At 47.2% G+C, this 18,345-nt stretch overlaps 1 protein-coding gene across 5 annotated transcripts in view; it reads right to left on the minus strand.

The window, feature by feature from the left end:
* The window catches only part of LOC147456546 (protein ZINC INDUCED FACILITATOR-LIKE 1-like), a 238,449-nt gene that overhangs the window by 96,010 nt on the left and 124,094 nt on the right, over positions 1 to 18,345 (minus strand). The gene's annotated exons all lie outside the window — the stretch shown is intronic.

The raw sequence follows: 18,345 nt of genomic DNA on the forward strand, positions 1-18,345 counted from the left end.
TATATAAAGACGGTATTCTTAAACATGTTGAATGTCAACTAATCATGCATTTTGTTTAGCCATTGCTCAAAGTTCCATCAGCATATATGGCCGTGAAATCAGAATAGCGGTCTACATGTTAAAGTTTTCATCTCAAGTGAATGCCCAATGTGATCCTAATTATTAATTTCATAGTTACCCGGAACGGGAAATCGGAACGGGGAACGGGGAACGGCAACATGCATGATATGCCATTCCCTGTTTCGGATACTCACGTTTGAAACACGGAACTGGGATTCGGAACGGGAAATTGGGATGGGAATGGGGAACGGGGACCTGAAAATGGCCATTCCCTGTTACTATGATTAATTTGTCTTTTAGGTATTTACTTATTTGACATGATTCTATGTAGGGCAATTTCTATTGGGTAGTGTATAAGCACACCCAAACCCCCAAGCGCTCTCATCCATTCTTGAGCAACAGTTGAGTAATTGGGCAGAGGGTTAGGGTGTACGAGCAAAGGCCAGGCCGGTTTCAGGAGGGGTTTCTCCACTCTTGATCATATTCTGACACTCAGGGCCATCATTGAGGAGGGCAGGTCACATGGGAGACGGATTTATTGTAGCTCTGTGGATTTCCACAAAGCATTTGACATGGTACGAAGAGCTCGATTGATGCGCAAACTCCAGGAGATGGGGATGCCCATAGTGTTGATTTGGGGGATTAAGGCTCTATACACATCAGTGATGGGACATGTACGCACTCGAGAGGGGTAATCTGATTTAGTTCACTCCACCATTGGGGTGAAACAGGGTTGCCCATTGTCTCCTACTCTATTTGGTATGTATGTTGATGAGGTGTGTGATTACACTAACAGAGAGGGTGATAGAGACGCCCAACTGGCAGGGATGTGGATTCCATTGTTGTTATATGCTGATGATATTGTGTTGATCTCTGATTCACCAAAGGGTATGCAGCGACAATTGGATGCACTACACAAATTTGCAGAGGATAGTGGATTGTCTGTAAACCTTGGTAAAACCAAGGTTATGGTGTTTTGACACCACACCACAGTGGATCAGGAGATCAACACCGACTTCCACATATGGTCAAGAGATAGTAGAATATACAGATGCATACACTTACCTTGGGGTTGTCTTCACTGAGCCAAGGTTTTCTTTGGGGAGAGCAGCAAAGACTTGACTGACTAGAGCTTATGCGGCCTTGGGAGGCTTGGAGAGGATGTGTTCACAAGTTCAGTTCCAGGAACCTCGGACAAAGTTATGGCTCTTTGATACCTTAGTAGCCTCAGCTGACTATGTTGTAAGGGGTGCAGACATGGGGAGCTTCTGTAGGCCAAGATGCTTGGAGACGTATGGAGAGGCCCTTGGTATCTATGATCTCTCGATTGATCAAAGCCAAGGCCTCGATACCCCACGCTATCATTCGAGCAAATCTAGTTGCCCCTCCTATGGAGATTGAGGCGCTTACCAGACCAGTCTCCTTTGTGCACAGCTTGTGGGATACTACTAGAGACAGATATGCTAGACTAGCCCTTGAGTCTTCCAGACAGTTAGCTCTTCAGGGGGATAATTCATGCTGGTATGCACAGATGACATCATGGTTTCAGACGCATGGTTTCACCATGGACAGGCTTCCCCCTTTCCAATACTCTCTTCAGGCACCCTAGATGTCTCTTACACGGGGTGGAGATTACTAGACTCATTCGTCAAGACCTGAGCCAGCTGGATACCAGGAGGACATGGATAGATCCACCACAGGAGTTGGGCACGAAGATGGCTTTCTATAGAGAGCATCTTCTCCACCTCACAGGAGATGGGTTTGTGATTCGACCCACCTACATGGACACACATCTCATGGTTTGCGGTGTGCCGTTGGTCAGATACGCACATCCTCACATCAGCTGGAGATTGACTGCTAGATTTAGAGGGATAACAGTAGACAGCAGGATATGCCGCTTATGCCAGTTAGAGCAAGAAAGAGCTACATTACATATGTCATTGCACAATGTACTATGAGATACGGGGCCGTTTCCACTGCTTATTCAGAGAGGGTTTCAGTCCTTTCTCTGGGGTCATGAGTTATGAGAATCAGAGATGTCTTGGGCTATATCTACTTGAGTTACATAGATATAGAGACACTTTACTAGGGAGAGATAGAGAGAGACAGTCCCAGGGACAGATTACAGATTTCTTTTCACTAGATATGGGACAACTAGAGGAGCACTCATCGTTGCAGAGCTCGGCCCACACTCATTGGACCACTACCCGCACTCTCATCGACTGAGCACTGGAGCTACAGAGATCCAGACGGCCACGATTGAGGAGAGGGGCTACTTAGCATCGACGGAGACTACTGCAGAGGATTCCACCCATACTCTCTTGATATCCAGAGTGCAGATGAGGATCGATTCTAGTAGTAGTATCTAGTTCTTTTGTACCCAGACATGGTATTATATTCACCATTTTGTAACAGATTGGTCTCATAGGTCATTTTGGCCTTTTGAAGACGTATGCGTTTTTCATCCATGGAGGCAAAAGACTTCTTGAAGAAGCGTCCTACACTAAAGAAAACACGCATATTCCTTGGAGATGACCTCACTCTCACACAGCTTGAGCATATGAGAGAGGTAATGCCAAAGATTTAACCGGCAAGGGAGAAGGGAAAGACGGCCTTCTACAGAGATGATCGGGTCGTGATTGTAGAGCAACGCTCCACATGACGGTGTGAGACCTATGGGACCACACTAAAAGTTGCCACTTGGAAATGTAATAAATCTACGCACCTTGATGTGGGTGCTTTTGAGGATAGTTTTACAGGAAGAGACATCGTCTTCTACTCTGAGACACATCAGGCCCCTGGGCAGTCTATGCCTCACATTAGTGGATACAGATGGGAGACAGCTTGTAGAAAGGAGACACGTTTAGAGCACAGAGGGCGGGGCTCAGGAGGAGTGGCAATGTTATTCAGGGAGGAGTTGCAACCATTGATACATATAGCCCGCAAAGATGAGCAAGCTAGGTACATGTGGGTGAGATTGAGAGCATAGACAGGCAGATATCTTTACATCCCTATTTGCTACTTCCCCCGAGTACATCAGTATATGCACCACCCAAAGGACAGTCCCCCTTTTCTATTTTGGATGATGACATATGGGAGTTCTTTAGAGATGGTGACATCATCATTCCATGGGACTTCAATGCTAGGACTTCCCATCATCAGACAATATTTTATGATACTTCAGAGGAGATGCTGAGAGAGCTAGATGTTGCAAAGACGGGCCTATCCAGACTATCATAGGATGGGGAATATACTAGTATGGACGACACTTGATAGACATGAGGAATGCACATGGATTGGCCATCTTGAATGGCCTACAGAGATTTCCCGCTACAGGGGGTTTTACATGCTTTCCACACAAACATGGAGCCAGCACATGGATTATGTCATGCAAAGCCGAGCCTCTATCTCTAGTATCCAAGGATCTCACGGTTGGGACCAGACCTGTTGGTGTGGCAGTGGATCATGATCTTGTGTCGTTGACCATCTCTTTCCAGTTTAGTGTAGCACACAGCTCTCTCTCTCTCTCTCTCTCTCTCTCTCTCTCTCTCTCTCTCTCTCTCTCTCTCTCTCTCTCTCTCTCTCTCTCTCTCTCTCTCTCTCTCTCTCTCTCTCTCTCTCTCTCTCTCTCTCTCTCTCTCTCTCTCCGCTTCCGCATCATCGACTTTGACATGGTATCAAAGCCTTGTGCTTTTTGATAGTGGAGAGTGGCGGCTCACAGGAAAAGAAGAAGGTCCCTAGCATTTTTGCTCAGTGACAGCTGCATTTTAGAGGCGCCATCATTTTTGCATCACCCCTAATGGCGTTTTGAAATGCCCAAAGCTTTGGACTGCGCTAAGGGTGACCTCCTGCCTAGGTAGGCATTTTAGAAGTCCATGAGAAGGGCCCCAAGTGGCTGCTTCCGCTGGTCATGTTTGGAAGCGCACATGGATAGTGGACCTAAGTGTGCAGTTGAAGTGCCAACGGAGTCCCTAGCGGACCGTGCGTTCTAAGACGCCCAAGGAGATTGGCATTTTTCTGCGATCTCGTCAAAGCATTTTGAAATGCTCTTGGCACGTGCCTTTAAATAGCCCCCTTTTTGCTTCCATATGCCAGAGTTTTGAAGCGCTGCATGCAGAAAAGGCATCAAGCTGTAATTATTTGATAGGCAACGGCCTGTCGAGGGCAAAGGCCCTCAGGTGGTTGTGGGCTACCTGCTTGGCTTTCAAGCCTTTTGAAACGTTGTATGCAAAGCTTGGGCCAACACCACAGGCTGCATCAAGTTGCAATAGATAGAGACGCTAGTCAAGAAGAGGCTTTACGAACAGTTTGCTCGTACGTATGTTTGGAAGTTCCATGGGGAAGGTACATCCAAAGACCGTCTTCATCTACTACTGGCTATGGATAGTGCTTTGACTAGTACTTAGTTAGCGGCCATGGTACTTGCGAAGTTGTCAGAGGAGTACGCGATGGAGGCCATGGCATTACGCTTGCAAAACACAAAAAAGAAAGTGGGATTCTAGCAGTCTCGGCTATTTTCTAATTGAAGTGGAAGACATCTTAGTTTCAAAGGCCAAGGTTCAAGTCTTGGAAAAGACAAAAGCAAAGGCAAGCTAGATGAGGATTACAGGGATAGTGTTTGCATTGAGGAGATCGGCATGGCACACGTGGTGACGGCCACACTGGCCACGATACTGCCAAGTGATTGTTGCCACAACATGCTTCAACTAGAGAGAGGCAAGTGACTTAGGAGAGAGCGGCAAGTGGTACTCCCTATACTTGATTTGGACCCATGTGTCGCAGTTCAAGACACATTGCATCTGGCAAGGAACTAATGTGACGCATACAAAACACTATGGATGTGCGCACAATCCATTGTTGTTGGCTGTGGATTATGGACAAGATGTGTTCCAAAGTTCATTATCTTGGAAAGCCTCGATGTAGTGTGGTCTAAGTTCAACTTTCTATGAGGCAACCAATGCTCAAGATGGCATTCTTCTCTGGGAATAGATGGATGGTTGCAACTCCGAGGTGTATCCAGTGTCCTCGCAAGTCAGGGGTGTCCATGGTAGCTTCTACATCAACTTGGTCTTCCTACATATGTCTACTATGAGCTGCAGAGAGGGTGTTCAAGTTTATGCATCTCAAGGAAATGCCCAATATGATCCTAGTTATTGATTTGTCTTTTAGGTATTTATCTTACTTATTGGACATGATTCTAGGTAGGGAAATTTCTATTCGGTAGTATATATAGGTACACCCAAGCCCCCATTGTAAATAATTCATTCATTGCCGTGGTTGGTTGGTACAGCAACCAGGCCAAGACTCTCAGTGGAGGAGATCACCACTTTACTGACTCAGACATTGCAGGATGCAGGAGCAAAGGCATAACTACACACTCAGCCTAAAATCAGAGACACCCTTCGGGGACCATGCCTCAAAACAGTTGGTATGACGAGGAGTGTAGAGAGACCAAAGCACAGCTTCAGAGGGATCTTCTAAGTTCTCCTAGGGGTCATCAATCACAGACAGTCTCGGATAGCCTTCAGGCGCCTTGTACGACGGAAGAAGCGAGCATTCCTAGCTCAAATGGAAAGAGAATTATACCAGTTGTTCTTGAGTAGAGCCTCAGGAGAGGGATGGCGTCTCTTTCATGAGCACTCCCCTCCCCCATTGATAACTTCTCCTCATGTGTGGGGTCAATATGCAACATCCTTATATACAGTCCCTAGACAAACACCCCTTCCAGATCCTCCTGAGCCACGCCCATCTACAAGTACCTTCTTTACCACTGTCTATTGAGAGAAGGCTTCGGACCCTTATCGAGAATCATGAGCTATCAAGACCAGAGATGTGTTTGCCTTTATCTACTTGAAATACACAGACATAGAAATAGTTTACTAAGGAGATCTGGAGAGAGACGATCCCAGAGACAGATTACTGATTACTTTACACCAAACACTAGACAGATAGAGAAGCAGCCACCACTACAAAGCTCAACTCATACTCACACCCACGGTACTCTCATTGACCGAACATTGGAGCTAGGGAGATCGAGACACCCACGACTGCGGAGAGGGGAGCTTCACAGCATCGATGGAGACTACAATAAAGGAGTAGAGACATACTATCTCGACATCCAAAGTAGAAATGGGGATGGATTCATCACCCATTGTATCTTTCTCTTGTATTGGGCACCCACTGTATCATTGATAACACATACCCAACACAGTTCCGGCTAGTAGAGCTTCTAGATTCATTTTAGTATCTCTATTTTTGTACTTAGACATGGTACCAGATTCACAAGTTTGTAATGGATTGGACTCATAGGTCATTTTGGCCTTTTGAAGACGTTAATATATCATTTCATCTCTCTCTCTCTCTCTCTCTCTCTCTCTCTCTCTCTCTCTCTCTCTCTCTCTCTCTCTCTCTCTCTCTCTCTCTCTCTCTCTCTCTCTCTCTCTCTCTCGTGGATAGTTTTCTACGAAGTTAAAATACTCTTCTTCTCGCGTGTGTGTGTGTGTGCGCGCGCGTGTGTGTGTGCTGGTAAAGAGAGGAAAATGGTATATTTTTTCTATCACCCAAGTGTGGTAGATTGGTTATGCCATTTCCCACTTGAATAAAAGGTCTTGAGTTCAACCCTCCTCGTCAGATAGATCTTAAAGGTCTATCGGGATAGTTTCCTCCAACGTTGAAACTCTCTTCTTCTCGAGAGTGTGTGTGGGTGTGTGTGTGCCAATAAAAAAAGCAAAATGGTATAACCTTTCTATCACCCAAGTGTGGTAGATTGGTTATGCCATTTCCCTCTTGAAAAAGAGGTCTTGAGTTCAATTCCCCTCGTTGCACAGATCTTTAAGGTCTCTTGGGATAGTTTCTATGGCGTTAAAATAATCGTCTTCTCGGGTGTGTGTGGGTCTGTGTGCGCGTGCGGCGTGTGTCCTGGGGTTGGTGTGTATGTGTGTATCTGAGTCGCAAGCCCTCTGCTGGCCTGCGTGTTCCTACCTGCGCGCTACAGCATCTGCGCGAGCCCGTGCCTGGCGTACCTCTGCTCCTGCGCGCTTCATCCGTTATGTGACAGGTCTGCCTGCGAGTGCTTTTTTTTTCCGAGAAAAAGATTCTTCTATTAGTTAATGAAACTGCCCATACGGCTACAACCACCTCTGCGAGAGAGGGCTAAAACAACCCTTCCAGCAGCGACTGCTTAGTCGGGCCAATCATGGACAGTCTCTATCTTGGCCAGGTCCATCTGCACTCTTGCTGCCAAGACAATGTGTTCCAAAAAGTGTATCTCTGGTCGGAAAAATTCACTTTTCTTTGCATTAATCACCAACTTGTGATTTCGTAATGCCTGAAAGACCTGAAGCACATGTTCTCTATGTTCTGCCTCACCCTTGGAGAAAACAATGATATTGTCAAAGAAACTGCCAACAAATAGTCTATACTCTCGAAAAATCATGTCCATCATCCGGTTAAATGTCACAAGAACATTGGTTAAGCCAATAGGCATCACCAAAACGTCAACTAACCCAAAAGTCGTTCCAAAGGCAGTCTTGTAGACGTCTCCCGGCGCGATTCGGATCTGATGATATCCGCTCTTCATATCGATCCTGCTAAAGAACGAGGATCCCTGTAATCTGTCAAGTATATCATCGATCCTAGGAATTGGAAATCTGTTCTTGATGGTGATTTTGTTGAGAGCTCTATAATCGATGCACATTCTCCAAGATCCGTCTTTCTTCAAAACCAACAACATTGGAGAGAAATATGGTGAAGTACTAGGCTGGACAAGACTCTTTTCCAAGATGTCTTTCACTTGGTTCATAATTTCTTAGTTCTAGCCTCGGCTCACAGAGTAAGGTGGCTGGTTCAATGGTGTGCTTCCAGGTATCAGATCAATGGTATGATCTTCAGGACCAGCGGGTGGTAACTCGCCTGGCAGGCCCTCTGAGAAGCAATTGGCATGAGTGTGGAGAAAATCCTGGCGTTCTTTATCATGTTCAGACATATTTGTCCTATTCTCATCATTTATCTCTCTCAAGAAGATCGAGTAAACAAACAGACTGGATTTCATTAATTTTGAAATGGACGAAGCCGATACAATAGGGACAGACTCGCCCTTAAGTTTTACATCAAGTACAATGGTTCTGCCCTTCTTTGTGGTCAAAGTCGCTTTTCTCGCCAGATGGATGACCACAGCGTTGTTCTTGTGGTACCAAGAAATTCCCAAGAGGACATCACAACCTTCCAAAGGCATTATGTAGAAGTCCTCATGCCCCAAATACCCTTGACAATGCAACTGAAGTTTGCCAATGACAGGTGTAATGGCTACGTCCCTGTCGGGTGCCGCTAGAACTGCCTCTGCAAGTGGTCCCATCCAATCGGGTGTGATCTCGAGCCACGCCGCCAATTCAGGTGAAATGAAGTTTGCCTTGGCTCCTCCATCAAAGAAAATCAGGGCTTCTTGGTTTTTCACTTTGCCCCAACCTCGGCAAAGTTCTCTACTCTCATTAATCGTGCTTGGTCAGTACCCATGCAATCTGGAACTAGTCCCGCTTTTATCTTTCCTTTTCTTCCAGGGTCCTCAGCTGCTCTCAAACTCTCTGGCCTGTCTTCATCCTTGTCGTTCTTTTCTTTCGGTGCCTTTTTAGGGCACTTCGCGAGATATACCCAATTTCCCTGCATCCGAAGCACTTCCTCTCTTTGATGTAAAGACCTCTTTGTGAAAGAGTAAGCTTGGGTCGTGCATCCTTTTCTTTCTTTTCTGGGTTACTCTTCTTCTTTCTACTTCCAGTGTTCGAAGTCTGTTCATTCCTTTGTGTCATGATTTCATTTGTGGGGTAGGTCAAACTGCCAGAGTAAATGGCAAAACCCCGTTTCGCATGACTCATCAATTCCTGAATGGAATTGACTTTTGTTCTAAGCAATGATCTCAGATCTCTGTAGGAAGACTCAAGGTAAACCGCTCAATCTGCTCTCTAAACAAGATCTTCTTAATTGAAGAGGCTGGTAGAAAAGAGCTCCAGAATCTCTCGCAATATGCGTCCAAAGTATCCTTCTTGGTCATCCGAAGATGGTTCCAAGCAGTTCGTATGTCGCGTACCTACTCTCGAGTCAACCAAGAAGAAATAAAAAGTCTTTTAAATTCAGCCATTTAACTGGCACTTTCCTGTTCTATAGAAGAGTGCACCACCAAGTTTGAGCATTCCCTCTGAAAAAGGAAGTAGCCTTCCGAATCTTGGAGTGCTTTGAGTAACGTCCTCCAGAGAAAGCTATGTCAAACTGCTGTATGAAGGCCAAAGCCTTCGAAGCATCTCGAAAACCATGTTAAATTTAACTGACTTTCCACCTTCTTTGAACTCTTCGACTTTCTTGCTTTTATCTTCCAGAAAGTCGTACTGGTTTGCTTTGTAAAAAAATTTCTTCTTTGAACAGAATCTGCGGTTGTCGGAGTCCGAACTATCTGAAGACGAATCCTCTAAATAACTGTCTGAAACTGGGCGAGATTTAGACTTCTTTGTCTTTTTCTTGCCCTTATGCTTCTTACTTCGCTTTTTGCCTTTTCTGTCTTCTTCGCTCGAATCGGAAGAGCTAGACGAACTCGAAGAAGAAGAAGAAGAAAAAGAAGAACAAGGTAGTCCTTCAAACCGCACACGCTTCTTCTGCTTTTTAGCCGAGGCAAAAGTAGATTGACGACCCAAATAACCCGGGAAGTCAGTTCCTTTCTTCTGCTTTCTGTCGTGCGTTTTTGCTTTGTTCTGCACGTCACGAAGCTGAGAAATCCGTGCATAAACCACCTCTTTTAATTCCTGCTGAGTAAACATCCTTGGGGTCGGAGGTTTCTTGAGTACCGGTTTGGGGGGTGGTTCAGTGGTCTGCTGCCACTGTGCATACACCTGGTCGACGGAGGTTTGAGTCATAAATTTTGCAAATTTCGGGTCCTTCCCAAAATTTAGCATCATCTTTCTTGGGTCGTCGATTAGTCAAATGCTCCATCTCTTCAACCTTCATCGGAGTAGGCCGAGGGGGGCCATACTCCTCATGTGAATCTTCTTCGTGCTCTCCTTCCGCATCTCTGAATGCAGAGGGAGTCGACTGGTTTTTGTCTGAAGCCATAAGTGTCGCTTAAAAAGGATCAATTTCTCAGTAGAGGAGAAATCGATCCCGCTCTGATACCACTATAACAAACTTGGACACTCCAAGTCGAGATTCTACCGCGACACCACAAAAATTACTTCAATACAGTTCACAATTCACAATTGATTCGACACTGGCCCAACGGAGTTCCATGCCTAGAGATATTGGCCCCAAAGACTGGCGCCCTTTTCAGTATTTCTTTTTATATTAATCTGTGTTCAAAGTACAAGAGAGTAGGCAGGCGCTCACTCTCAGACTCTGCGTCCAGATGCTCTCAGAAGTGAGAGTCCAAACTACCAATTTAAAGAGTTTACAAGGGATGCTAAAATCAGAGCCCCAAAAGCTATCCATAAAAAACTGCCCCTAAAAATAGGCTTTCAAATAATAAAGCAACTTAAAAGAATTAAGTCCTTTCTCTCTCTTGCTGTATTGCGTTCAATAAAGCAACCCTTAGCGTAGAGTTTTTTTCAGCTTGCGTAAACTTTTCCCCAACGCTAAAAGCAAAAGCTGCCCGGAATGCTTTCCGTACAGCTGTTGCCGCAAATGGCGGGCATCCATACAGCAGGCCATGTCAGCATTTTCCATGTGTCCCATTTTCGGGACTGTTCGTGACAAGGGGTGTGTGTGTATGCGTATTGGCTGCCACGTAAGAGGTTTGTGACATATTGCCACTTCTGTGAAAAGTTTGGACATGAAGACAAGGATTCGCTACTACCTAAAGGGATTGCGACCATCGTTACCCGAAATGGGAACGGGGAGGAGGAGGGGGGGCCGGAACAGGAACTAGAATGGGGCCGGAACGGTCGAGTTTCAACTAAAGTAAGGCTTGAATTACCTCCATTCAGCTTAGTCCCAAATAAACTCATAAACAACCCCAAACCTGCCCTCAAACTGCACCAAATATGTTCCCCAAACAGCCCCAAACCTGCCCCCAAAAGCCTACTTTTTTGTCTCCAAAGGCCTACTTTTGCCCGTTCCGCCCCGCGTTTCGCCATTCCGCCTCATGTTCTGCCTCGTTCCCCCCGTTCCGATTACAAACCTCGTTCCGAAGTTCTGTTCCTGACTCCATTTCGGGAACGGGACTCGTGTGGAACGCCGTTTCGGAACGTTTGGGTTGTGTTCCGCCCGTTCCCTGTTACGCTGATTGCGACAAATACAGCAAAGCCTTGGTCCTACTCTCCAACAAGGATTAGCACCTGTATCCAACATGGTTTCTCTCTGTGGCCATTCACACTATATGCCACCCTTGTTGAATACCCCTCCTCTGCAAGATATGCCAAGAACTTTTCCGTCTCAAAGTTTTTATCATGCCAATGCTCCCTCAGCCCCTCAGAGCTTCTACACTTCAACCTCCACCTCCATGCAGTAGGAGCAAAGACCACCTCGACCCCCGTTTCGTCCATCCAATCGGCCCATTTTATGCTACAAATGCGGAGAATATGGGCGTTACCAAAGCAAATGTAATTTACTTGAAGGGTCTCCTCCTTGCCGTCATTGCCCTGAGGCTAAGGATCACTACATAAGGATTGTCTCAAGCAAAAGGCATCCACGTCTTCAGGCCCGAGTCCGAACCAACAAGAGTTCACAATTCCGAATCTCCACCTGATAGCAGTAAGAACCATCCCTCAACCGTCCCCTGCTTCTCATGTGGTTACCTCTAAAGATACGCCACAGCAAGTGGGGGAGCCCACTGGCGTCCTCACTCGGTCATAACGAGCAGCCCTAGGCCTCAATCTTCCTGCTGGTCCAACTCTTCCATTTCCTCCTCAACAACCTAGTCCATTTGCAACATTCGACAAACCAACCCCTAGTGCCACCAACCGACCGACCTCTATGCTATTTGAGATTGATGGGGCCTTCTTAGAAGCAGTAGCTGATTTGTAGCAAATCAAGTCCCCGAGCAAGACTTGCTCAAAATCGAGAAGCCTACAGTAGAGACTATCCTGAAGAATTCCTTTCAGCAAGTATCCCTTTACGATATGCTAAATCTCGATGTGAATCTTCGAAGTGACACCCTGGCAAGCATTCAATCTCTGTAGCTTGGTGCAGGGTCTAGTGGCGGTCATCTCCTTGTGCAGCCCTCAGAGTCATACATCATCTCCTACATTGCTGCTCTTCTCACTGATTACATGAGTCGTCATCTAGCTGTCTCTGTTCTAGGACGCCAGTTCTCAGGTGTGATTGTGGACGGTAGATTGGGCAGAAATCTGATGCCCGAGTTTACTATGCTGGAATTGGGTCTCCAGCCTACTAGGCCCGCACCATTTATAGTTACCCTGGCTGCCCAGAAGATTGTCTACCCCTTTGGTATAGTAGACAAGGTACCTCTGCAGGTACAAGACTTCTCATTTAGCTAGGATTTTGTAGTGATCCGTGTAACAGACCTGGATACTCCAAGTCGAGAATCAACCGTGACACCACAAATAATCACTTGAAACAGTTCGCAGTTCCCAATTGATTCGACACTGGCCCGGCGGAGTTCCGTGCCTAGAAATATTGGCCCCAAAGACTGGCGACCCTTTCGGTATTTCTTTTTGTATTAATCTGTTGCAAAGTACAAGTGAGTAGTCGGGACTCACTCTCAGACTCTGGGTCCAGATGCTCTGAGAAGTGAGAGCTCAAACTACTAATTTAAAGAGTTTACAAGGGATGCTAAAATCAGAGCCCAAAAGCTTCAAATCAAAATCCTTGTCCAAAAAAAAAAGCAAAAGGCTCTCTCTCTCTCATCTCTTGCGTAGAAAAGCAACCCACACTGTGTAGCCATAATAAGCCAACCCACTCCCGTCCGTACCATCTGCCACGTGGCTGTATGGAATTCCGTGAAGTGCGCCATGTTTTGCGGGCTGTCCGTACGCTACATTGCCACGTCGGCAGTTTTGCAAGGCTTTCCCGCGAGGCTATTTTTCAGTAGGCAGGGGTGGGTCTATGTGTGCACTGGGCAGCCACGTCACCAGTTTGTGACATACCCCCCTCTTGAAAGCATTGTAATCGCCCTCGATTATGCATGCAAAACAAACAGACACCATAAACTGTCTTAGCACACACTGACTATTAGTACCGATGCACTAGGAAAACACATCTAGCACATGTACCAAATCGACAGTCACATCACATGACATCACAGGACATCACATGACAAATCACATTCAACATTCATTCAGATCTCAGACCATGATTTATCGGCAATGCACTTAGCAATCGTATCTCGATCCACTCAGGACCTCATAGATGCCCGATTGACATATCCCTATTGCAACCATGTCTATCGAGATCATTCAGACCAAAATGCTGCAGTCATTTTGCCTATCAGTTCCTGCACTTAAAAAAACAAGTCAAGAACAAATCAGTTTCATATTCGGGAATTCCATTTCATAAAATCATTACAGCAGAATATTGTCAGCTCTCAGTATCCCTGAAGCTCAAAGAGACATCAGTGACTCTAGTATTCAAAATTCATGGCATGTGTTGACAAAGGAGCGGAGTAACTCCCCTCTTGTGCATACCCACTACACCAACATTTCCGGCCAAGCTGAATTCGGGGTTCCAATTGGAATAGGCTATGCTAAACCAAAAGATTCAAGGTAAAGTTTGACAATCTGAGGAGTATCTGCTAGGTCCTCCTCCTCCATCCACTTCGCATCCAATTGCAGGATAGTTCTGGAATTTAACCAAAAACCGCATCATGGTTTTCCTCATCAAGTAGCCATCTCTCTGAACGAGATCTTCTTAATGAAGAGGCTGGTAGAAAAGAGCTCCAAAATCTCTCGCAACATGCGTCCAAAGTATCCTTCTTGGTCGTCCGAAGATGCTTCCAAGCGGTTCGTATGTCCCATTCGTACTCTCGAGTCAGCCGAGAAGAAATAAAAAGCCTTTTAAATTTCAGCCATTTAACTGGCGCTTTCCTGTTCAATAGAAGAGTGGACCACCAAGTTTGAGCATTCCCTCTGAAAAAGGAAGTAGCCCTCCGAATCTTGGAGTGCTTTGAGTAACGTCCTCCAGAGAAAGCTATGTCAAACTGTTGTCTGAAGGCCAAAGCCTTCGAAGCATCTCGAAAACCATGTTAAATTTAACTGACTTTCCACCTCCTTTGAACTCTCCGACTTTCTTGCTTTTATCTCCCAAAAAGTCATACTAGTTGGCTTCGTAAAAAAATTTCTTCTTTGAATAGAATCTGCGGTCCTCGGAGTCCGAACTATCTGAAGACGAGTCCTTTGAAGAAGAACTCTCTGAAACTGGGCGAGATTTAGACTTCTTTGCCTTTTTCTTGCCCTTAAGCTTTTTATTCCCTTTTTGCCTTTTTTGTCTTCTTCACTCGAATCGGAAGAGCTAGAAGAACTCGAAGAAGAAGAAGAAGAAGCAGAACTAGGTAATCCTTAAAACCGCACAGGCTTCTTCTGCTTTTTAGCCGAGGCAAAAGTAGACTGACGACCCAAATAACCCGAAAAGTCAGTTCCTTTCTTCTACTTTTTGTCGTGAGTTTCTGCTTTGTTCTGTGCGTCAAAAAGCTGAGAAATCCGTGCATCAACCACCTCTTCTAACCCCTGCTCAATAACATCCTTGGGGTAGGAGGTTTCTTGAGTACCGGTTGGGGGGTGGTTCAGTGGTCTACTGCCACTGTGCATACACCTGGTCGAAGTAGGTTTGAGTCGAGAATTTTGTAAATTTCGGGCCCTTCGCAAAATTTAGCATCATCTTTCCTGCATCGTCAATCAGTTGTCGCGCTCCATCTCTTCAAGCTCGGTCGGGCCAAACTCCTCGCGTGAATCTTCTTCGTGTTCTCCTCCCGCATCTCCGAATGCATAGGGAGTCCATTGATCTCTGTCTGAAGCCATAAGTGCATGATAAAAAGAATCTTTTCTCGGTAGAAGAGAAATCCGCCGCGCTCTGATACCATTGTAACAGACTTGGACACTCCAAGTCGAGAATCTACCGCGACACCACAAATAATCAATTCAAAAAGTTCACAGTTCACAATTGATTCAACACTGGCGACGGAGTTCCGTGCCTAGAGATATTGGCCCCAAAGACTGGCACCCCTTTCGGTATTTCTTTTTGTATTAATCTGTTGCAAAGTACAAGCGAGTGATCGGGACTCACTCTCAGAATCTACGTCCAGATGCTCTGAGAAGTGAGAGCCCAAACTACTAATTTAAAGAGTTTAAAGGAATGCTAAAAGTAGAGCCCTAAAGCTTCAAATCAAAAGCCTTGCCAAAAAAAAATAAAGCAAAAGGCTTTCTCTCTCTCATCTCTTGCGTAGAAAAGCAACCCACGCTGCGTAGCCAGAAAAAGCCAGCCCACTCCCATCCGTACCATCTGCCACGTGGCTGTATGGAATTCTGTGAAGTGCACCGCATTTTGCGGGCTGTCCGTACGCTGCAGTGCCACGTCAGCAATTCAGCAAGGCTTTTCCGCGGGGCTGTTTTTCAGCAGCAGGGGTGGGTCTGTGTGTACATTGGGCAGCAATGTCACCTGTTTGTGACAGTCCGACTTCGGTAGGTTGAGGGAGGCTTCCCACTACTCATCAGTAGACCATGGCTACAACACACGAAAGCACTTCATGATTGGGGAAATGACACAATGTGGATACACACCCCTAGCTCCCCTATGCAATGTATTCGTCTTGAAAGGGAAATGGACCCGGTAGTGCATCATAGTTCTCTGTCACTGGAGTCCAATCTGATTTGGAGCAGCCTAGTCCACCTGATGGGCCTGATGAAGATCTGTTGACGTGGCTGGAAGCTATTAGGTCTATGCCTTGTTGTGTGGCCTCCATCCAGTTTTTGCGTGAGGATACAACCTCTAAACATGTTCCTATAGTATCTGAGAGGAAGAAAAAGAAGAAGAAGAGTATTCTAACATTGCACGAATCCCAAGAGACCTTAAAGATCTATCTGACGTGAAGAGTTGAACTCAAGACCTGTTATTCAAGAGGGAAATGGCATAACCAATCTACCACACTCGGGTGATAGAAAGGTTATACCATTTTCCTTGTTTTATTAGCACGCGCACACACTTTTTTTTGTAATGTCAGATTGAATTACAAGTGGGAAACCTCAAAGCGAGGAAAACCCATAGAAAGTATTACAAGCTGTAACTCAGAAACAGTCAAAGTAGAGCTGGTAATGGCTAATAGGGAGCTCATCCAAGTCATAGGCAACTTGAAGCGACTATTTAAGAGATATCTTGAAAAAGGAAACATATTCCACTTGAATCTGTTGAAACATATGGGACTTCCGAAGGATCGATGCTGCCGTCGCTCCCCCCCTCGCAGCTGCACCTGGCGCCATCGCTTGCTACCCCCGCCCCGCTAGCGCTGCCAGTGTCCCCAGCTGCGCTCGCTGCCCCCCCCGCCCTCCCCTTGCGCTACCATCCTGTCGCCTGCCCACCTCTTGCGCCCGCCTTCAGCCCCCGCTGCCCGCTGCGTCACCTGTCCCCATTGCACTGCCCCTGCCCGCTGCCCTTCACTGCGCTGCCCCCATTTCGCTGCCCTCACCCACACCCCATTGTGTTCCCTATCCCGCCCCACCCCACCTCCATTTCGCTGCCCTCACCCACACCCCACTGTGTTCCCTATCCCGCCCCACCCCACCTCTCTTCGCTCACTGAACCCCCCCCCCCCCCCCAAACCCCAGGGCTCATTTCGTTTTGCCATTCTCTCCCCGAGGTGCTGATTTTTTTATAGTGCTTGTCGGGGTCCTTTTGCAGAGAAATTGCTTTACCCACTCCTCTTCCGCCACAGCAGGCAGACACAGATGGAGGCTCAAGCTCCTCCACAGAGGAACTCTAATGAAGCCCCCTCGCCCGACCGCGCTGAGTCCACCATTTGACTTGCTCTCTCACCGACAGAGCAAGCGAGCCTAGCCGCAGAGGTGGACCGCCTACAGGCGACTTCCGTCATCTGCAAGATTCTCGACACCTGACCTAGCAGAGGAGAGCTGCGTGACCTTTTCAAGGCCCGCCTTCTTGCAGAGGTGGGCAAGATCTTGGACGTGCAGTTCCTTGGACGAGGCTACTACCAGATGGTGTTTGAGACCTCCAAGATGGCGTCCAAGGTCATCGCCATGAGTCCTTTGACCATCCGATCAATTCGAGCCCACTTTCGACATTGGAGACATGGTTTTGACCCAGCTTCAGATGTTCTGGTAGAGGAGGCAGACCTTCCCATTTCAGTCTGCTTTCTTGGTTTGAGGAGAGAGTACCTACCTCTTTTGTCCAAGATCGGCTTAGACCGTCCTAGAGACACCTCGCACAGCAGCGTCGGTAGCTGCCAAGGCGGTAGGCATTCCCTCGGGATGCGTTCTGGTTAGGGATACCCACACTCTTCCGAAGGTCATCCTTCTTCCTCGGGTGAGTGGGGGTTGGTTTAGACAGAGCGTGGAGTATTCGGGCCTCCCGAATCAGTGCTTCACTTGTCGACAGATGGACCATCTTGCAAAGGCCTGTCCACGGAGGAAGCCTTGACCTACACCACAGGCCCAGCCCCAACCTTCAAGGGCTGGCCAGCAGCAGGCAAAGACACAGAGCACACAAGCAGAGCCACCGTCCGATCCTCGGGCTCAAGCGGAGGAGAACTGGCAACAGGTTCATAGTCAACGACGGCAGGGGCCTCATCGCCAGCCTGGCACTCAGAGTGGTCCTCGTGCGCCTGCCCAGCAGCAGTGGGTTCCCACGGGGAACCAATTTGGCTCTCTTTAGCAGGAAGAGGTTCCCACTCCAACCTCCACCCAAGCCTTACCCTTGACAGCCCCCCCTCCCCCTGAGTTCCCCCCATCCTAATCAATCCCCCCCCCCTGTCTCATAGTCCCTTCGCCTCTTCACCTCGCTCTCCTACTGTGTCGATCCCCCTCGCCCTCCCTCTCCACCCGCTCCCCCTGCTCCCGCACACCCCCCCCCCCTCCCGCTCCAGTCCCGCAGTCGACCCAGGGGGCAGGGCGATCCTCGGCTGCTAGGAGATCTCTTCACAGCGCCTTTGCCACGAGTCTCTTGGCGAGAGAGGGACAGCCTTTCTTGCAACCCCCTCTTCAGGTACACACGTCTCTCTTTGCAGCAGTCCCTCATGGTCAGTGGGACTTCTTTGCCTACGACTTTACACAGTTTCTCGGCGTATCCGCATCAGACCTTGAGGCAGCCTGCTTCAAGGTTCATGTTCTGTTCCTTGCAGCTAGGGGGACA

This window comes from Adiantum capillus-veneris, chromosome 6 (genome assembly GCF_014529385.1).
Source record: "Adiantum capillus-veneris isolate H3 chromosome 6, ASM1452938v2, whole genome shotgun sequence".
Taxonomy (NCBI): domain Eukaryota; kingdom Viridiplantae; phylum Streptophyta; class Polypodiopsida; order Polypodiales; family Pteridaceae; genus Adiantum; species Adiantum capillus-veneris.